At 43.0% G+C, this 21,865-nt stretch overlaps 1 protein-coding gene across 4 annotated transcripts in view; it reads left to right on the top strand.

Annotated features, from left to right (window-relative positions):
• The first annotated feature begins 2,099 nt into the window (after nt 1-2,099).
• ankrd12 (ankyrin repeat domain 12) overlaps nt 2,100-21,865 on the top strand; it is a 55,853-nt gene continuing 36,087 nt past the window's right edge. For 2 of the 4 annotated variants that reach the window (XM_042095657.1, XM_042095647.1), the window contains exon 1: nt 2,101-2,318. The gene's annotated coding sequence lies outside the window, so the exon portion shown is untranslated. Of the gene's footprint in view, nt 2,319-21,865 lie in introns of all 4 variants that reach the window. The other 2 variants (XM_042095640.1, XM_042095664.1) reach the window with 2 other exon arrangements.

The raw sequence follows: 21,865 nt of genomic DNA, 5'->3' as shown, positions 1-21,865 counted from the left end.
ATAAGTTATGTCTGTTCAGTCTGTCTTTGCATTAGTGAAGGGAAGCCGCCTGTGTCGCTTTGTGTTCTGTGATGACAAAAGATATACAGAAACTCAAACAGAAAAACCTATTAGCAACATCAACCATACAAATTCTATCTCTCTCACACACACACACACAGCTAGTCCTAGATATTATCTTTTCTCTTTCACACACTCACATGCTAGTGGCATTGATTCCACATTTTTGTCTCTCACTCACACACTCCGGCAATCGCTCGGACACACACACACCCACACAGACGTAGACACTCAGCATCAATAGCTTGCACACTGGGCACTCTCCGAGTCCAGCAGTCAACTATACACACTCCCTCCCCTCCCTACCTTGGGATCAACAGTGTGTGTGTGTGTGTGTGTGTGTGCGCGTGCATGCGAGTTGAGCAACCTGTGCGTATTGTGCAACTTTATGCAGCCACACCACTGGACCAGAGGAAGGGAAAGTCCTCCCATTCTAAACCCACAAACATACAATGACAAGAATTACTACTCAACAAGCCCATGCTTTATTGGGGAAAAAGACTTTACAGTTACAATAATAACATTGTATTATAAAACGCCTTTCAAGACACCCAAGGTCGCTTCATTAATATCTAATTCACGTGACCAGTCTAATTCACGTTCAGTCAATCGCAACAATTAAGCCAATTTACCCACCTCGACTAACCCTGGAAATCCAGAGTTCTCGCGAGAGCACAATGGAATTGTCTCTTCGAGACACTCTGGCAAAGAGCAAGGATGCACGTTACTTTTACCCCAACATTCCGGGAAACCAGCTAAACTGATGAAGACAGCGCTGCAACGTTGGAGGACAGTACACATTGGTCGTAGTGTTATCCGATTGCGTCGAAGTCCGAGTAAACATGGTCTAGTGTTATCCAATTGCGTGCAGTGAGATTTTTAAATGCATGCTTGTTGCCGCCCCTCGAGTTGGGCCATTACATTGTTCTTTGCCAGACCCTTAATCTTTCTAGATTATCAGGGTCTGGATTTTCCAGGCTACACCTCGACAGGACTGCTTCCAATTTATAAACCAATCTCGTTTTCCTCCACTAACTGACTTGGCCGTCCTTTTCTGTAGCCAGAAAAGCAGATCATTTATTTATAGGAGGCTCATTACCTTGTTCATCCGCGGATCCTGCGGCTATGTGGAGAGAACAAAGGTGTTTCGGATGCAGTGTTAGGCCTACAATGAAGGACACATTGATTGCTGTCATTTTACTTGATCCATTTGAAACCACTATGGTATTCCATGTCAGTAAATTAGGCCTAGCCTCGATTTGACAAGAGCAGTGTCAAACAAACTTAAACCAGTATCCTAACTGATTTGGTCAGTTACGATGTAGCCTATCTTATCTGGCATTAAATAAAAAGAGAACGCTGGTAAAGACTGGTGCAAGATATCCTACGATCCTACCAAAAATACTTCCTATATACACCATCGTTAAACTGCAAAATATCCATGTATCACTAGCTTTCTTCTGGTCTAGATCCCCCACCCCAATTTTCCTCCCTTGCGATTTAGCTTGTTCTGCAACATAATACTCAATCATGCGCATGCGCGGCTTTCCGACATAATGCAAATATCACTGCGCCACATCGTGAAAAAGCTACGAAGATTTAACACCATCGCCTATGTCAAAAGTAAGTATGTAGGCTACCTACAATGTTCCATTAACGCATTGACAAATAAAAACTGACGAGACTGATCTACAACACTACCTCCACTCCTGCCCCCGACATGTTCGAGAACGTTCCTAGTAGCTGCAGAAGGGAGCGGAAAAGATGACGTCAAGCGCCCAGCGTCACTTCACCCCTTTAGTGTTTAGAATCTTGAATGTTGCGAGCGAAATGTACACTAACACGACATTAACCAAATCCCGCGAAAATAAAAATCCTATGTAATTCTAATCATATGGCAGATTAAGGATATATTGTAATAACAACACTAGAGTAGCGCGATATTTCAACGAGGTAACGCATTGTCCCGTGTCCACCATCTCCAGTAGAACTAGACGCGGACCTTTTAAGCCTACTGGGTGCTCAAGCGATCACATGGCTAGGCGTCTGCCAATGAACGTTGCTCTTGCGTGTTTTGCTGGGCTTTTCTTAGAGACGACGGACGGCTAGGGATGTTTTCAAACCAGCAGTAAGCTGGAAAGAGACGTCATACCATCGTAGACAACTCCTAATTTTCCCTATTTACGAACGTGTTCTTAAAATCTGCAAGGTGCGAACCGTTTATGCAAGAGCAAGAGGACCTGAATATGTTTGCTACGGTAAGCATAGACGACAGTCTTGACTGCCCGCAGTCGAAAAAAACAGTTAGCTAACACTGTAGCCTTTTAGCTTGCAAGCTAGCGTTAACGTTACTTGGCTAAGTTTAATGTTACGGTCCGAATTGAATGTTTTGTATCAACGTGGCTCGTATTGAGACTTTTAACTGAAGCGAAATACTTCTCATTACATGTATATCAATCTTACTAACAATATGTAAGGGAACCATGCAGTTTTGATACAAGCAAATATATGATTTGGTAGCAATTCTGTGTTATTGCGTGTCGACGACGACGAGGTTGTGACAACCAGGTTGATTCTGTCAGGAATAGGAGGGAATATGAGCGGCTGGTGTTGCTGTGCTAGCGACTTGGTTAGCTTGCTAATGTTAGCTGGCCAGTAACGTAACCGTGCAGGGGAAGCGCAGACTGGGTAGCTAGACTTTCCTCCCGTGTCACTGCGGGCTATTGTCTCGTTTATTCGACAGGGTGGCGCAGTCTGCATCAACACATGGACATGGATTAAGCTGTAAAATCCAAGTGCTGTATTTAAATTCTTCCAAGTATTCATAGCAATATAACTACTTTGACAATCAAGGTTAATCCATACAATCATTTAATCATACAACGTTAACGCTATATGGATGATTAGCTTGTTCAGAGATACCTAATGTATGAAAATTCGTCTTTGAATATATATACTATGTTGATATTCGTCAGTTAAAAAATATGGCTGGCTTCTTAGATAAGGCAATGTCTCTTTCCGTCTACTAATGAAATCTGCGCCACGCTGCCAAAGCTAGCTAGCTTCCTCAGCTGAACATGCAACGTTATAGCTTAGCATTTGGGGGTGTGTTGCCACAAAGCTTTATTTGGTGACCGTCATTCGCGTACCAACCTTTTGTTTAAAGACATCGCGAAAGCGTCTTCAGACTTGAAACGTGCAGCAGTTCTAGTTTGTGTCCCAAGCGTTATAGGGAATCAACATTGTGTCTCAATTCCCTTTTTATTTTCTCCATTTGTGTAAATGACAAACAACCGCCACCCTGTTTACTACGGTCACGTTTGAATTAAAGTGAAACAAACGTTTGACGTTACTACAAGTTGCTCATTGCGCAGTTCCAGGTACGATAAGAGGTTGTGCCGCTGTCATTTCTGGACTTTAATGTGGTTTTGAAAGCATAGCCTAGTGCATTGAACGTTTTATCGCAATTTTGATTCACAGCCTCAGTGTAGGTGTAGGGTTGTGCATATAACCTAACGTTAGTTGCTACGATTTGCTTTTCAGCCAAACACATCCTCCCTATGAGGTAGCCCTGTTGGTCTTGCACCACGATGTCGCAGTTATTCTTCCCGAAGTTGTCCTGTAATTGATAATAACCCTGCACGACAAACAATGAAAGGGTAACATAGACCTGTTTGAAGCCCTCACATGTCAACACAGAGATTATGCATTTCTTTTCAGATGTTGAGTAGTATACTTAATTCTGAATTTGGACATTTTCTTAATAAAAAAAACATACAGGGATCTCATGTAATCTCACTCACAGGAAATTGATTCTCTGTGATAAACCTCTGGCGATTTGTTTGATTGTAACAAACCATTTGCAAGATAAGAAGTGAAGCCAAACAGAATACTGTGCAGTTGTAGAGGGTAGATTTGATGTATTTAGGCTTACTACTGCAGTAAATACAAACAACACTTGGGGAGGCATAAAAGACATATTAGGGATTATCTAAATATCCTACTTTCCCTCAAATGGTCTTGGAGCCAACCAGAGCTCGCAGCTCTGTTTTCCAATTACCTTTTATATATGTGTAAATATATATATATATATATATATATATATATATATATATATATATCCATATCCATCCCCCCTCCACTAACGGGCATTAGGCCATGTACACAAGACTTCAGACTTCTAGGCAGGTCTGGCACTAAAAGTTAGCGAGCTAGTTACAATTGGGATAACTGTGATGTTGGTTCATTCTGTTTATGCTCATATGTTTATATGAGATAATTAGCAGTTCTTCTGATTGCAGTCATAATGTGGTAGAAACCAAAATTATATCACTTCCACAAAACCTTTAGTCTTACATAAAGGCCACACAGGGTGTCGGTAGCTTTTGTTTTTAGAAATAGTCAGTTTTTGGTCATGTATTCACTGTCAATTAATGACACAACTTTATCTGTAGAAAATTAGATAACAATTCTGGTTCTTTTATGTGGATAATTATGATGTTGTCTGACATCCAGCAAAAGAGATCTAAACAGTCTGGAATGAGAAACTGCCTGTTTCTGTTACCAGTCACAACATTCTTGTAGTGAATCGTTTATTCACCTTTCCTAAATGCTGTCATATTTAACAATAATTTAGAATATCTTGCAGTTCTTGCAAATGGCCAGTTGTGAAATTGTAAAATTATATTTTTCGTGTATATGCAAAGATTGAAAAATTAATGTAATATAGTGTGTTTAGGGCAGTTATTCTGTGATTTCTTAAAATATATCTATCAGTACTTTCAGAATCCTGCCCCTGTGGAAAGTTATATGAACAGGTAGGCCTAATGTTTTGCAGAAAGGAGACATTAGATAGTCAATGTGGATACATTAAATTCTTAATAAAAATGATGGGCTGTGGAGATGTAATCTGTATATAGACACCAACTTAATATTAATTCAAGTTTACAGTGATTAGCTTTATATACCTTTCAATTAAACCGGTTTGAAATATAACAGTGTTTTCAGACTGAGTTTATCTGGTGAATACATTAGCACTAGGAAATCTTATAAACAGCAGCTTCTTGTCTGGATGATCAACTTCATACTTCCAAATAGGGGTGTCACGATTCTTTTCAATTCAATTTCATTTTCAATTTTAAAGTCACGATTCGATTCTCAAATTTTTCTTTCAGTTATATTTCTATTTATGCCTTTCTTAAGTTTTTTTTTTTTTTACTTTTTTGCCTTATTTCCTTGTTTTGGGGCGACATTTATTTTGAAACTGTTCCCACTGGGAACAGAAAAGACATTAAACATAGGTCGTGAACATGAAATGAAACAACACAGAACAATAGTTTAAATTGTTTCATTGTGCATGTTATGCCTTAAAGTAAGCCCAATTTTGGACTGCAACTAGAACTTCTTGAACTTCTTTTCACTTGCTAGGTTGAGCAAGTTAGCGTGAATGAACGACAAAATAGCCTACTTCCATACGGGAGATAGGAAAGGCTTCGAGTTCGGTTAATGTGTTTTTTATTTTTATTTATTTTTTTACTGACCTGAAGTTAGGTGTGTGTGTGGTTCTCTTGGCATGCATGCTGGACGTGACATTGGGGGTGTGGCTGCATCGTCGATTCTACATTTGATTTTGAGGTTCGAGATCAGATGTAATTTCGATTTTCGACTTAAGACAGAAATCGTGACACCCCTACTTCCTAACAATTTCAGAAATCTCCATTCTAGTTTCCTTGTAGTTTGATCCTTTAGAAATACTGTGAATCTATGTTTTGGCTACTTCTGCACTTTTGAACATGATTACTGCCAGCTGTGGTCAGCTAGCTTGGTGTAGCAGCTAGTAAGGCTGAGCAGAGAATGATGGAAAATTCACACCAGTGGTTCTTAACCTGGGGGTCGCAAGATTGTGTGGATAAAAAGAACGCCTTTTTTTTTTTACAGAATATCTAGAAGGGACCTAAGTTGAATTCAATCAGGGTATGTACAAGTTAGGCTGTTTTCTTTTTGTCTTTTAGTGCCGCTTTCTCCTGCATTAGTATCTGTCAAGGCAGTGGAGGGAGTGGTTCTAAGCCACGGTAATTGCTACCATTGGCTTGTGTTACGGTCGTGTTAAATGTCTTTGGCCCCAGGCACAGGCTGACGTTCTTGGCAATTAACATTTGGCCATGACCAGTAGACCTCCTTTTTGGTTTATTCCCCGAAGACAACACAAACCTAAGTAAGTATAAGTATATATACTCTTTTGATCCCGTGAGGGAAATTTGGTCTCTGCATTTATCCCAATCCGTGAATTGGTGAAACACACACAGCACACAGTGAGGTGAAGCACACCCTAATCCCGGCGCAGTGAGCTGCCTGCATCAACAGCGGCGCTCGGGGAGCAGTGAGGGGTTAGGTGCCTTGCTCAAGGGCACTTCAGCTGTGCCTACTGGTTGGGGTTCGAACCGGCAACCCTCCGGTTACAGGTCCAAAGTGCTAACCAGTAGGCCTCGCTGCCCCTCAACCTAGTTTGTTGGGTACTATTTGTTTCATTGTTTATTTCAGAATGAGTGAACTATTGGGATAAACTCTTTTAACAATAATAGTGTAGACACTTTTTCTTTTTATCCCATATAATAGGCAGTCTTTGATATGTTTCAGTGGTTTGCTGGACCCAGTGTACTGTTATATTTTTATGTGCTTGTACAGGCCTAGCCTATGTCATAAATGACTGTTCAAGCCAATGTTTTTGTTAAGTGAAAATGGCATGTGTAATGTATCAATATCAATATGATTGTTGAATTACATAGAATTGGTCGTGCAGTTGTCCCACTGAAAAGAACATGGCTGGCAAGAAAGTACTGAAATGACTATCTTCACTAGGTGCAGTCTGAAGTGTTTTTTCTGATGAAATGAGTAGTCATACCTGGCAGAAGAAGAAGGCTTTTCCATTGAACAACTATAAAGCATTTTCATAATAAAAACCGAGCGATTTTTCACCCCACCCATCAGCAAGATTCTGCTTTGACACTGGTGATGAGGCACTAAAACAAGGTGTTTCTGATGGCAATACCTCAGCAACAGAATAAAGGAAAAACCCGGGCAGTGTTTGAAAGGACCTGAGTTTGAGGCACTCATTCCATGGCGCTCTTGGACAAGTTTGTCTGACTTTGCTCTGGCAGAAATCTCCTTTGTGTGTGGTGTTTATCAGCGCTCATCTTTTCTTATCCACCCTTGTCTCTTCTTATCTGAGCCCAGAGCTATAGCTCTCCTCTTGGGCTACACCCTGAGCTTAACCACCCCTGGTATGGTTCTCTGTTGTGTCATCTGAGGTCAATGTGGAAAATGCTCCTCCACCAGGCCCTTTCATGTGCATGGTCTCCTCTCTTCAAGTGCAGTGGCTTAAGCGATCAATTAAGGAGGGTTTTTTATGCACTGTGCATTTTGGGTAGACATTTCTGTGTGTGTGTGTGTGTGTGTGTGCGCGCGCACGTCCACTGTCCACCTACCTGTTTTTATGAGATTCAAGGATTGTTGTGCATCTAAGCATACTTTTCTGATCTTCTGTTCTGTGAGACCCCTGCCCCCCCTCGCTTGTTCCCCTGTGAAGCTGCCTTTGTAGGCTCCAGTCTACCGAACATGCAGTAACCAGCCACTCCCTGGCATGCTCCTAGAGAGTAATAGCCTCAGGCTCGCGTGTGTGTTTGGGGGGTTGATCGCTAAGGCCTAGAGGAGCTTCTCAGAGAGGCTTCCAAGCTATCCTCAGTCAGTTTTAAATATTTACAATGTCCCTGTAATACAGCATGTATGTATTACATAATCAACGTCTTGCATACCTGGTTTTGCTCTTCAGACCCTGCTGAAGAGATGGAGTAGATATGAGACTAGGTAGTTCAATGGGTGGATGGAGCAGTTCAGTGCGTAGTAGTGGGGCTTTGCCTCTGCACAGGGACTGCACTGCGTGGCTCAGAGAGTGACGGCATCAGCCCTGCTTGGCTGGAAGAGGCCAGCAGGGCACTGCAGGAAAGAGTAGCAGACCTTTGGCATCCTTCTCCAAGCCCCGCATTGCCATAGCAACTATTGCTTTAGCTCTAGCAGAGGGTTCTGATATGGGTTGGCGTCACAAGAAATTGTGTGTTTTTTTTGTGTGTGTTTTTCGCCTCGCCACGGTAACCATAAGCCAGGGATGTGATTGGCTGCTGCAGCAGTCGTCTGCGGGTGACGGTATTGTGGTCCGCCCAGCTGCGTGTGCAGAGACGGAGAGGAGGGCTGCAGTCAGGCAGCAGCTGTTTAAAAATCTCCCTCTTTTCTCTCTCATTCTCTCCTCTTTTTCTCCCTATTTCTTTCCCCTCTCCCATCCTCTTTCCTCTCCATCCCCTTCTCTTTCTGCCTCTTTCTCTCTTTCCCCTCTCCCTCCCTCTCTTCCCTCTGTCTGTACCCCCTCTGTCTTTTGCTCTGTTCCTACCATCTTTCTCCCCCTTCCCTGTCTATGTCTACCCCCCCCCCCCCCCCCCCCCTTTTTACATCCTTGCCCTTTCTCTCTCTCCCTTCCTATTCCTCCCATCTCAAGGCCCCCCTTCTTCCCCCATTTCTCTGCTCTCCCCCCCTTTTCTCGGTCTCGCTCTCTGCCTGTCTCCCTCCCTCTCTCCCTCTATCTTGCACAGGGTGTTGTATGCCAGTGATTTTTGAGGAGTAACGTCCTCCCCACTTCCAGCAATTTAAAGGGCAACCGCCATGCATAAATCACATACAATTTTGTTGGTAATGCGCGCGCGCACACGCGCACACACACACACACACACACACACACACACACACACACACACACACACACACACACACACACACACAAACCCTTATTGTAGGGTACTATCTGTCTTTCTCCCTTACATGCAAAAACATGCATAGATAAATGCACACGTACAAACACGAGCACAAACAAACACTGTATAATAAACAAAGGTATTGACACATTCATTCTGTTTTAGCCTAATACACAGAAGGTGTTTCATTATGTGTGATCAGACTGTAAAGAACCTTGCCTAAAATCCATAGGGTAGAATCATGCTTTGCTAAATTAGTGTTGTTTTGGTAAGAGTTTATGTAGCCAGATCATGAATGTGGTAATATTTACCTACAATTTGGTGTAATGTTCAGTAACATCACACTTCTGCTATTCTAACTTTTCATGACTTTTCACAGTAGTAGATGTGTGGGTTTTTTATGTCCATGTAGGTGTTAGTGTTTTACTGTCAGAATACACATTTGACAGAATACACATTTTCCCATGTCACATACACACACATACGCACACACAGTATAGTAAGCACCCATGGTGACCCACGCACATACTCATACATGTATGGTATGATATCGCAGATCACATCGCAGAAGCCATTGTGACTCACACTACTGCTATTGAATGTTGCCCTTTGTGCTGAAAACCTTTAGTGTGGATCTCTCTCTCTCTCTCTGTCTCTGTCTGTCTGTCTTTGCCTGATCTTTAGCTGAGGCCAATTTGCTTGTTTCTGTTATGAAATTGTTATTTCCTCATTAAATTCATTGTTTTTTTTTCTGAATTGTTCCACAAACTGCTGTGAAGCTCCAGTGGTCCATTGTCATCCTTAGTTGTTAATGAATTGGGATTAATGTTTTTTATGTATTTAAAATAAAATATTTTAACATTTTTACTTCAGTGCTTTTATACATTTATTTGGTTATCTGGGAGGGCTACCAATGCAAAAACGCTGAAATAACGAAACTCAGTCGATTGTTACTGAAGGAGGGCTCTTCAGACAGGATTGAAAACTGGTTGTTTGCTGCTCCCGTGCAATTGAAACTGCTAAACGCGCATCTTGTCTGATTTGCTGGAACAGTTTGTATTGTTTTTATGGGCTAGGTTTGCCCAGGTTGTTTCTGTAGCCTGGGCTGTCCAGAGATCGCGTTTTTTTTGTACAGTGTATTCAGGACAGACAGCTAGCGGTTGGTTAGGTGATGTCTGCAGTAAGTGACACAAAATGTTTCACCATGAAAAACGCGTGGCACCGCTTAGAGCACCTTTAAGACTTATTAAATTATTTTTAAAAAGTGGTTAAGTATGAGACATTTAAGAAAAACACAACACTGATTGTTTTTAGACTTAAACTACCTTATTGTCTATTAGACCTACATAAAATGGAAATTTGTCTTCAGCAGTGCCATAAAACGTAGAAAAGTAGACTATAAGATCAGTCCAGCTCTCTGCTAAAAGGAGTTAAAAGATAGATGGAATAAACTAAAACTGTCTATACCAATAACTGCAATGGACTACTATAGGCAGTCCGTTATAGGTAGTCCGTTGTTAAGGATGGTCACAGCTGATGGTCTGAAGGACCGCTTGTAGCCATTTTTCCTGGCTACTGGGACTGCAAGTCTCCGGCCTGATGGCAACAGCTCAGGCAATAGTGAACTTGAATGCAAAAGTTACAAATATGTGCAGCATGCTAATGATGCTAAGTGGATTTAATAGTAATTTAGCTAGTCGGCTTTTCTGCGTCCTTGCTTTCACGATTGTGAATGTTTTATGTGGATTGTATTGGCCTAGTCACGCGTGTCCATTGAGCGAGAGAGCGGGGCAAGGAGAGGGGGTTTACTTTTTGGTAAAGTTGCAAGTATAGTCTACAGTGAAGGTAACAAGAGGTACGAAATTATGATTTATTTATGTATTTTTGGACAACATAGGCTACCGGTAAGTAAAGCGGGAGATTTGTGTTGCTTATGCGGCCACGTAAGCTGCAAAGCGCTTTGTGAAACACTAGAAAGGGTGTGTTGCGGTTCTGCCGTGATTTCGGTTTTGAATTGCATATCGTTACAGCCCGTCTGTTCTTGTCACACTGGCTGTTTTCATCGAAGACGCTTTTACGATGAGGAGTAAGTCACATGTTTCTGAGTATTGTGCAGCTAGTTTTTGGAATTTTGTGTGTGTGTGTGGTGGTTCTCTCATACTAGATGCATGGCGTCACACTCCGGTGTGACTAGTCTCACCTTTGGCTAATCCGATTCAAGTCTATGTGATCTGGCCTCGAAACTACCAGCATACCACAGCTTTTCTTTGTAGTCTAAGTATGATTTCTCTCTTGCGTTGTCTTGAATTTCCCCTGGGGATCAATAAAGTATCTATCTATCTATCTATCTATCTATCTATCTATATCTGTCTGTCGTCTGTCTGTCTGTCTGTCGATTTCATTTCTTCTATTTACAGTCAAAAGGCATGTTTTCAGTAAATGTGCCCATTGATTGTAAATTAAATGGGACTAGAAACCAGCTGGGCTGAGCCACCAGATTCATACAGAACCGTTCCAGAAATGCCCAGGGTCAATCTCTTTGAGGAACTTGCTTTCTGTCACCATTTCTAAAACTGAAGTTTTCAAGTTCCGGTCCTTGATTGTGATTGGCTGAATCACGTTCGATGGCGTTGCAAAATCCAGCGCAAACATACACCTTGACCGCATTCAGTTCTATATTACTGCGCTACCATAACTTGATACAAAAGTTAAAGTAGCTTGGCAACCATTCAGATAGAGGAAATATATTTATTGGCGGAAGAATGACTATGAATAAATCGTTACATTTCTCGTTGCTTTGCCTTTACTTAATGAAACTTTGCCAGGTATTTATAGCAACAGTTTTAGAAAAGCAATAAGCCACTCGAGTCCGTAGATTACACTGATTCTACAACAGCTAATGGGGGTTTTAGGCCAGCTGCTAGCTCGTCGTGCCTCACAACGCCCCTTAGCTGTTGTAGAATCAGTGTAACCTACGGCCTCTCGGGGCTTATTGCTTAAGTAGATCATCTGAATGTTTTAGATATGGCACATATGTAATTTGAACCTACAAAACCCAGATATATTTTTTTAACAGGAAGCCGTTGCCCTGATGTGTGATGTCAGGGGTGGTGTCCTCATTAGTGGCCATCTAGTGTGATATGGATAACATGGTTGACATAGGAGTTTTGGTTTAAAAATGGCTACAGCTTTCCTGCAGAGCGAGCCTGCGCTTTTGAACCGGCAGGAGAGGTGGTTGGTCACGCCGTGATGGTAGAGTGCAGCATTTAACACCGCAGCAGGTTCACTTTTTTTCCTTAATTACTGTCCTATATAGGTTGTCCTATGACTTATGATTTACAATTCTACAAGAAAAGTAACTTAATGAAGTGTTGGTGCTTTAAGTGCTTCACTGAGCTGAAATCAAGATGAATTAAATAAAAATAACAGTGAGTAAATTAACAGTGCACGTCTTTTAAGGGCTTCAGACTGCACATCTCATGGCTCAATGTCTTACATACTATCCTTCATGATCTTTAGGCCTTGCCTTGGCTAAACCAGCTCGCCATGCTAGCATCTTCCATAGAAATGTATTTGAGCACAATTTAAAGAGATGTTCCAAGTAGCCTGGGGGATTTTTATGTGATTTTGCAATGATGTCCCACAGTGAAATTTACAGTCCCACAATGCAATTTACTTTTTAATTTTAGTATTTTTGAATTTTCAATAAGAACATCACTATGGTTAATGCAGTAACGAAATGGTAGGCCTATTATTATAGGCTATTGCAATGACTTGCCATGCTCGATCTAAATGTGTCCATTCAATTCACCATACACAATGACCACAGTTATACATGCAGGGAATATTCAGGCTTTAAATGTAGCAGCGATATTCGGTTTGCGCCAAATACCGGATTAAATTGATTGATACCATCAGAATGAGTTTACAGAACTCGCGCGCGAAACGAATATTGCTGTTGAAAACCTGGTTATTTCCTGCATGTAACTGCGGTCAATGACGCACTCCTTTTCGGCGATATCTGTATCTCTGTCGTTCGCGAAGGCCTTGTATGCATTGTTCGCAATTTTAAGGCGTCTTTTCATCTGCAATGACTCCTATAAATTTGGCGCAAGTGGCATTCCTGTACGTCGGGTTTACGTTCAAACTATTTTTCTGGTGAATAATTATTTCGGACTGAACTTTGTGAAGGGAAGTTTCACTAGGCCTCTCATCTCGGGCTCGTCTGATCGGTTTGCTGCTGCCAGCCGCCGAAAGGCAGTGGGGAGAGGGTACATTTATCTCGGCCTATGTGACCACACTGTAATGCAACTACATCCACTCTGTTTATCTGACGGGTCTCTCTCTCTCTCTCTCTCTCTCTCTCTCTCTCTCTCTCTCTCTCTCTCTCTCTCTCTCTCTCTCTCCTCTCTCTCTCTCATCTCTCTCTCTCTCTCTCTCTCTCTCTCTCTCTCTCTCTCTCTCTCTCTCTCTCTCTCTCTCTCTCTCTCTCTCTGCAGCACACGCATTTTCAAATTTACACACAGGCACTGGGCCACGGCCAATCACAGGGGAGGCCCCGCCCTTCACTATCTGATTTGTTTAAACCACGATATTGGCCAAATATGTGGCTGTTATTGAACCAAAGGTAGAGTTTCAATGCGGACACTTTTTCCTCTCTCGAATAGCTGGTCGCACCGGTGCGACCTCCGATTTTAGTCACACACACCAAATTGGTCGCACTCTGGAGCCCTGCTTCCACTCCTGGAGACTGTGGTCAGAATACAGAGCTAATGGACATCAGTTGGTCATAGTGAATACCTGGGCTCTTTCTTTGAAGTCTCTTCTAGAAAATGTCTTTTGGGGGTGAGTCAGATTAAACACATGATTGTCTTCTGCTCTTCATTCCATAAGCTGCTTCCACACTGCCCAGACAATACCCAACAAACCCCAACATTCAAAAGCTGGTTCAATGAAGTGGGTCTCTTGCGCTCTAGCCCGTTGGTGCTCACGGAACAGGACCTCGGAATCAATCACAACTTTCGGGCCATTTCACAAGACTGAACCCAGAAAAAGGACCAGAGCACACGATTAGTTATACTGAGCTTTTTGCTGGTGCTGGCGACCTAACGTTTCGACGCGATAGTGTTTTCATCAGAGTCAAAACGTTGGTGGCCTGAAAGTTGGAATTGATTCTAAAGCTGGTATTTGGTGGTTGGTTGTTGGACATGTCAAATGTGACCAACTCCATTTGACAAAAACAGACTGATGGGGCACACTGACCCAAATGGTGGAGTTGGCTGGCCTTTGTTGGGGCAGTGTGCAAGTACCTATAGCCGAAAGTTCTTACTGTGCTATTGCTTCCTTCTTCCTCACTAAACAAGTGTGCTCACCCTGGTATACCACTAGCTCCTCAAGCTACTTGCTCATGCTGGTGGAACGCTAGCTCCCCGAGCTTTCTTAGCCTTTTCCTGTGTTTGCCCCACTGCTGCACCAGCTAGCCAATCTGTTTATGCGGAATAAAACCGATAGCGTGTGATTACAATTTGAAGAGTATTTCAGTGAGCAGTGAAATCCTTCTAGGTCTCAGATATTTGTATTTCCCCTTTTAAGATGTTCATCCATGCAAACAGTGTTTGTGCCTAAATAGGAAAATGTCTGTGTGTGCGCTTGCATTTATACTTGTACAGTGGTTGTGACTTGGCCATCAGAAATGCTTCCTTAGCTGGAGTTGTTTGTTTATCTGAAACTGTTTACAGACGTCAGAGAAAGTGTGTAGGCAATTCTGTGTTCCTTTTCATAGAATTGTCATCTGTTGTATCTGTTGAATCAAATGAGCAAATAAACACCGAATGTGATCTGTTATTTCATTTCTCGGTGTGCTGAGAAGTCTAATAACTCCCGGAGATGTATCCCGGAGGGATGGAGATTATAATAGAGAGATTACTTGACATCTTGAGGGATGTCTTGTACTGTTTGTGGTACATGGCTTCATCTTAGTCCTAGACTAAATGTTTTTTTTTTTTTAATGGGAATCTTTAGCGTTGCCTAATCCATAGGGAAAGTAGCCCTTAATGTTTTCCATTGCACTATTTTAGCACTGGAATATTGTGGTATTGATTGCAGCATTGAACATGCACAATTAACACTGGAGTGTATGAAGTCTTTCCACAGTCAGCTGTTTCATCTCCAGCTCTGTAGTGTTCCCAGTGAGAGCGAAATCGAGTTAGCCAAACGAGTTGATGAGTTCAAACGAAGCTAGTCACATCGGCCTCATTGAACAGAGAGCTGACTCTCTTCTACTGGGCCCGATGCCTAGAGGAGAATTGTACAGTGTGCATTTTTTTTTAATCCAAATGAAGCTTACAGTAATAGCATAGGTATTTATACTGCCTTCCAACCATATGTGTGCAATCAGGGTGTAAAACCCATGACCTTGCTGTTCTTAGCATCTTAGCATCCTTGTGGAATAGAATCAAAAACATGTCTATTTACATGTAAATTGGTCCTGTATCCACAAACTGTCAACACTTGCTCATAGTACGGCATTTCACCACATAAAAAAACATTAGTAAAGCAGGTAAAGGGAGGTTGAGGAACCTCAGCAGACAAGGCAGAACCCAGCTAAATCTAGGCTGGAAAGGTGCTCAAGCAAGTGGATGCTGCTGGTTAGTGTACACTAATGAAATGGGAAGTGCTGCAGCTTAGAGGTTAACCCAAATGGGGCTAATGTAGCATTAGCAGTAGACTGGCTTATCAGCGTTCTTAACACAACCATGTTACCCGTCAGTCAGTCCCGCCTTGAGTCGGCAGACACCTGGCTTAAACAGCCTCAAAGTGCGTGTGTGTGTCTGTCAAGATTGAGGTCACACATGGCGGAGTGCTTTTTTTTTTTTTATGACTGTTTTATGGCAGTGTATGTCTGTCATAGAAAAACAGACAGGGAAGCTTGAATTGAACATTGTTGTATAGAATGTAATGGAATTGTCATCACATAGAACAGGTCAGATTGATGTATTTTTGTGTATTCCCCTACTTCCTCGTAGGTATACATTTAAATCCTTTTATGATGGTTCTGTGATGGTACACTTTAAAATCTTTACAATTCTAGCACATTTTATGGTTGCTGTTATCCTGTAGTAGTAGTAAGATGTAGGCCAGGATAAATTGAGATTTTGCCCCAGACTAAATTGGATTTAAGACTTATTGTGCAGAATGCAGGATTATGCATGACCAGGACTGAAACAGTTTGACCTGAGCTGCAGGCTATAGCGTACTGGAACAGTAAAGGCCAGAACAGATTCTAAGAAATATCTGCAGTACTTCTGCACTCAATCATGTCCTTACATCAGACTCTCGGTGACCTTAAAGATCATGGCTGATTCAAATAGCACTCTCATTGGTGACGGGACCTATGAAATTCATCAGCAAAGCAGATTCAACCTCACACACACACACACACACACAAATTTGCCCCATAGTAGGAACAGTTATTGTCGCTGCTGGGACAGTGATTTGGCCCTGGTATTGGTGCTGGAAGGGTCCTGAGATTCCCTGCAATTTCTGTACAAAATCTAGTTGTTGTGTTCAGCTTGGCTTTGTTGACAGTTTCTTTGGCTTTTTCCTCCAGATGTGTCTAACTTCTCTCTTTCCTCTTTAACTAATTTGATGTCTGTGTGTGAGAGAGAAAGAGAAAGTGAGAGAGTGAGCGCGAGGGGGAGAAGCATGTCACAAATGTCATGCTTTTCTTAGTTTCTGTCAAACCATTCTGCCCCTTCGATTCCACACCAATACTATGGCGTCCCCTACACTGAGCTTGGGCAGAAAAGATCTTCTGAAGCTAGTTTTTGGGATTTCCCCCTCCTGAACTTCATCCGAAGGCTCTTCTTTGGGGTTAAATATAGGTTACACACACACACACACACACACACACACACACACACACACACGCGCGCAGGTTCACTACCCTGAAACTATGGGGGCGAAGCAGTGAGTGTGAGCCGTAAAGGGCACCTGCAGACGGGGCTCCTCACGGACCTGACAGGCCGCTATATATGTGTGTGTATATATGTGTATGTGTATATTTTATATATATATATATATATATATATATATATATATATGTATATATATATATATATATATATATATATATATGTAGATACACATACACACACACACACACACACACACACACACACACACACACACACACACACACACACACACACACACACACACACACATACACACATACATGCATACATCTCCCCACGTGTGATGCGCAGCCCGCACTGAGGGGTTGTGATGAGGCACGTAGGGACCGCTGCCAGGAACTGCAACACTGCTTCTCTTCATCTGGATGTGCCTTACCCAGTCCCACACACAACCATGCATGGGTCCCAGGCCCCGCACGCCAACACATGCACACACCTTTCTTTCCTGTCCTTTTTATTGCGCATATAGTATACAGTATATACACACGTACACACACACCAACATACCTTTGTGGTGCGTCCCCCATGCATACACACATGGCCTAAACTAAACAGCTGATTTCCCTGTTTGTTTGGAGCACAAGGAGTTCCTTCAGGTGTGTCCCATTTTTCAGTGTGCTCTGTTCTCTCTGTGTTGAGTTGGCTTGTGTTTCTGGCGTGTGCATCTGGCTGCTCTGTCTGTTACGTGGCTTGTTGTGATGGTGGTGTGCTCAGGCGAGTGTTTTATGGTTGATTCCTGAGCTTGTTCCAGGGCGAAGATGCAGGGACAGAGGATGCCGTCTAGATTAAATGTTCTGCTTAGAGTTTGTTTGGTGATGTCCCAAATTTAGAGACTTGCACAAATTCAGGACACATTTTTGAGTTTTTCTGTCAACAGGGCAATATATTGTATTGAGTTGAAGAACTTGTATTACAGTATTAATACTTCCACAGTGAGTGAGGTGATTGGTATTTTGTGGAAGGAGACCCACAGTTTTGAGTGATTTTTGCTCATGCTTTGTTCTCCAATAAGAGCTGCAACAATTAATCAAAATATTAATTGCCAAGAATTTTGATTCCTAGATTATTATTTCTTAGAAAATAAAGTAAAGTTTATTCCAGAAGATTCCTAATTGAAGCCAGATTTATAGGCTATGTTTTTAAAAGCAATGTTGGAGGTTTGATTTGGGGGGGGTTGTACTTTGTGGTAGCAGCAAAGTTATATTTAAAATCAAAACAAGTAAGAAAACAAAACAAGGCTCAGCCCCAGTTTGCCAGAGTCTGTTGCAACTAGCTTATTTTCGTGAGTGGTCTGAAGCTGGAGGTGTCTCCCAAAAGCAGAAGTGGAATCCCTCTGGTCATGCCAGGGGCTTTTAGTGAGTCTGATGGGATTCCCCTCACGCCACCACAGCCCCCTTGCCACTCTTTTGCTTAATCACGTTCCAACGTGTGTCACAGGCAAACCAAATCAGATGTACTGTAATGCAGCAGCCTTGAGTTTTGGGTTAGAACTAGCAACTACCTGAGAGCCATGTGGACATCTTGCAAACATGAGCGGTTGTCAGACACTGATAAAGACATGTAGTTGGCAATGAACTGGGAGACGATTACAAAACTGCTTGTCTTCTATAATAAAAAAAAATCTTAAGTTGTTGCAGAGTTGCTTTAGAAACCTTTGTGTCTGACTGGCATGCTGTCATGAACATACTACTATACATATTGTCGCACCAGGTTTGATTTGGATCCTGAACATGCCCATGGTCTCAGACTTAACACTCTTTCGGCTTCTACACACAGCTGCGTGAGTTGCAGTGCTGGAGACGCATCCCATTCACTTTACATGGGCTCACGTCATCGGTTGCCGAACTGAATTGTGGGTCCGTTATGTCGAAGAAGTTCAGCTGTTGCTGCACCGACAGACGGCACCAGCCAATCAAGCCAATCGAAGGATGGCACCAACCAATCAAATTACTGTTATACTTCAAGTCATTTGCATAGCTACCGTCGGGAACACCCACTGGCATGCGTTGACGGAACGCAACTGTGTATAGAAGCCGTTAGGCAAAGCATTTTCAGAGCATCATTTGCGACTTGTGACCAGAACATGCCTTTGGCTTCAGCGCAAGTCTTTAGACTTGATGGCATGGACATAGCCTTGACCTAGCCCTTAGGTGTGTGTGTGTGTGTGGTCACTTGACTGTCCACTGACCATAGCGGCTGGAGATGGATTCTCTTTGTTCCATCCTCAAGGATCGTCGATTGTGATGTAGGCCCAGTGCTTGTTGACACGGCTGGAGCTTGTTGACGGGGCTAAAGCTTATAGTGGCTCAGTAAACTGAAATGAAAGGCCTTGTCTTGCTTCCGTGCTCTGTGTCTCGGTGTTCTGAAAACTTTTTCTCAGTGGAGAAGCTTGTGTGTGTGTGTGCACAAGCACACTTGCATAAGAGAGTGAGAAAAATCTTATCTTTCTCTCTGTGTCTTTCTGGGTCTATTTTTATTTTTTTCTATGCCTGTATGACTCTATTGCTGCTTTTTCGCTCATGTTTTCTTCCGTGTACCCTGTTGTACCCTCTCTCTTTTTGTCTTTTAGGCCACTGTTTTGTTGTCTCTCTGAGATCTACAAAAAGGAAAGAGAAAGACTTTTGGTCTTCTCTGCTATTCTCTCTCTCTCTCTCTCTCTCTCTCTCTCTCTCTCTCTCTCTCTCTCTCTCTGTGTGTGTTTCTCTGACTCTGTGGGTTCCTCCACATGTAACGGTTGCAGTGTGTGGTGGCACAGTCGATTACTGAGTGCTTCAGCGGGCACCGTGTGTGTGTGTAGACTACATGCACATGTGCCCACTCACACTATTGCACTCTACCCTCTCACTCACACACAGACGCACACAACTGCATGACATTCTGTGTGTATATGTGTATCTCTCTTGACCTCAGGGTGCTTTGAGATACTCCTCGTAACTGCAGCAAGATGCATACAGTTCTACTGTAGCTCTTATCTCACACACACACACACACACACACACACACACGAGTAGTAGACTGATGTGAGTAACAGCAGTTGTTGATTTGTCCCGTTGCAGCTAAGAGCAACAGCTCAAACCACCTCACTACACTACAGTGTCTATTTGTGCTCTAATGAGTAAAGTGAAGACTACACAGGGGATATGCCCATGACTGAGAACGCATCACAGGTGTGTGTGTGTGTGTGTGTGGCAGTTCCTTGAGACATTAACATCTGGTGTTTTAGTCTAGTGCATGCGTTTTCACTGCGGTTGAATCTCTCTTTGTAAAGCTTGTACACCGTGAAGCATAACCAGCTAAATTAGCTGCTCTGCATGAGCTCTGTGAGACAGTCTATCCTACTGGCCCACCATCAGGATGCCAGGATAGTGTGGAAAAAAACTGTGTGTGTCTAATGCTAAGCTAGGCTGTTCTCAGCCTGGGTCATACTAAGTTCATCAGTGCCTCTGGAATCATGTGAGTTGGCGTGTGTGTGTTGTGTGGGGGTGTGGGCGTAAATAGTTGAGTGGGAGTCGTGAATGTACAAAAAAATGCACGTAAAATTGAATGAAACCCTGTGTGTGTTTCTGTGTGTCTTCATATGACTGAAGGAGGAAAAGTGTTAGGAAAGAGTTAATGACTGAGTGTGAAAGAGGGAAATGTGAATGAAACTGACACCCTCTGTGACACACACACTCACTCCACTCCTCTCCTCTCTCCCTCACGCGCACACACACATCCACATCCCGCAATTCCTCCTTGTAAATTGCTTGTGCGTGCGTGCTTGCCTGGGCTGGAAGCGTAGTAAGACATCACCTTGATTTTTCTTTCGTGTGTGTGAAGAAAGGAGTGAAGGTAGAATACTGGGTTAATTCAGTCAGTCAGTCATCCACCCCCCCCCCCCCCTGGTTTAAGCCAGATCCAGAGCACTTGGTCTTGGCCAGTTCTCTCTCCCCGGTATAAACCAGATTCTCCACATGGCTTTGGTCCAGCCCTGCCAATGGTTCCTAGTGATAAGTGATGCCTTTTTCCCCTCTCAGCTGCTGTCTGCTGCCTTTTAATTTTTGTGTGTGTGCGTGTTAAAAATCTCTGCTATCCTTGGCCCTCTGTCCTGACACATTTTCTCTCCCTCCTCAGTCATGGTGTGTTGAAGGGTGCATTGTTCTCCCTGGCGTGGAGGAGCCAGTCGTTAACCTACATTGGGAGGAGCAGCATATGATGGGCTTTTAAAAAAATGCGCATCATTCTCTTTCACTCCCATCACATCCCCCCCCCCATCTCTCTCTCTCTCTCTCTCTCTCTCTCTCTCTCTCTCTCTCTCTCTCTCTCTCTCTCTCTCTCTCTCTCTCTCTCTCTCTCTCTCTCTCTCTCTCCCTCCCCATCCCCCACCCTCATCTGTCTTTCTCTCTGTCCCCCCACCCTTTCTCTCGTTCTTTCTAAAATGTCTCTCTAATCCTGCATCTGCATGTTATGCAGTTCTCTTTGACTGTGTGTGTGCGCATGCGCGCGCTTTGCTGGTTTTATCAGCGTTATGTTAGTGAGTTAAAACCTTCCCTGTAATTTATTTGTGTTCTCTGTGTGTGAACAGGGAAGGACCTACTATCATACACGCCTAGTCAGTCTAGGCTGCTTTTGTTTATTTTTTCCATTTTCACATATGGAAACACACACACATACACACAGTAAGAGTAGTGTAACTGGAGTGGAGTCTCGTGGACCCATGCTGTCAGAATGTTCTGAGGGTGTCCCTGGCCTGGAGTCAAAACAGGCTGGTCGGAACACGCTCTGTGCTGCACGGAACACTGCAGGTCCATGTCCAACACCCAACATCTACTGCCTTAGTGCTGTGGTCTTAAACTGGGAGTACCGTCGATAGGGGGAAAAAAACGACCAAAATCGGTGCTACCGAACTGGAGTAGCTGCAGCTAATGGCCAGTGCTCCCAGTGAGCAACAATGCTAGGCCTGGGGGCATCATCTAAATGGGCCTTTTTGCCTCTTAACAGACTCAAAATGTCATTAAAAGGTCTGTGCAACATGAACAGGGTCCTTACGTG

Source organism: Alosa sapidissima, chromosome 1 (assembly GCF_018492685.1).
Source record: "Alosa sapidissima isolate fAloSap1 chromosome 1, fAloSap1.pri, whole genome shotgun sequence".
Taxonomy (NCBI): Eukaryota; Metazoa; Chordata; class Actinopteri; order Clupeiformes; family Clupeidae; genus Alosa; species Alosa sapidissima.
This window is presented reverse-complemented; position numbering and strand designations above follow the sequence as displayed.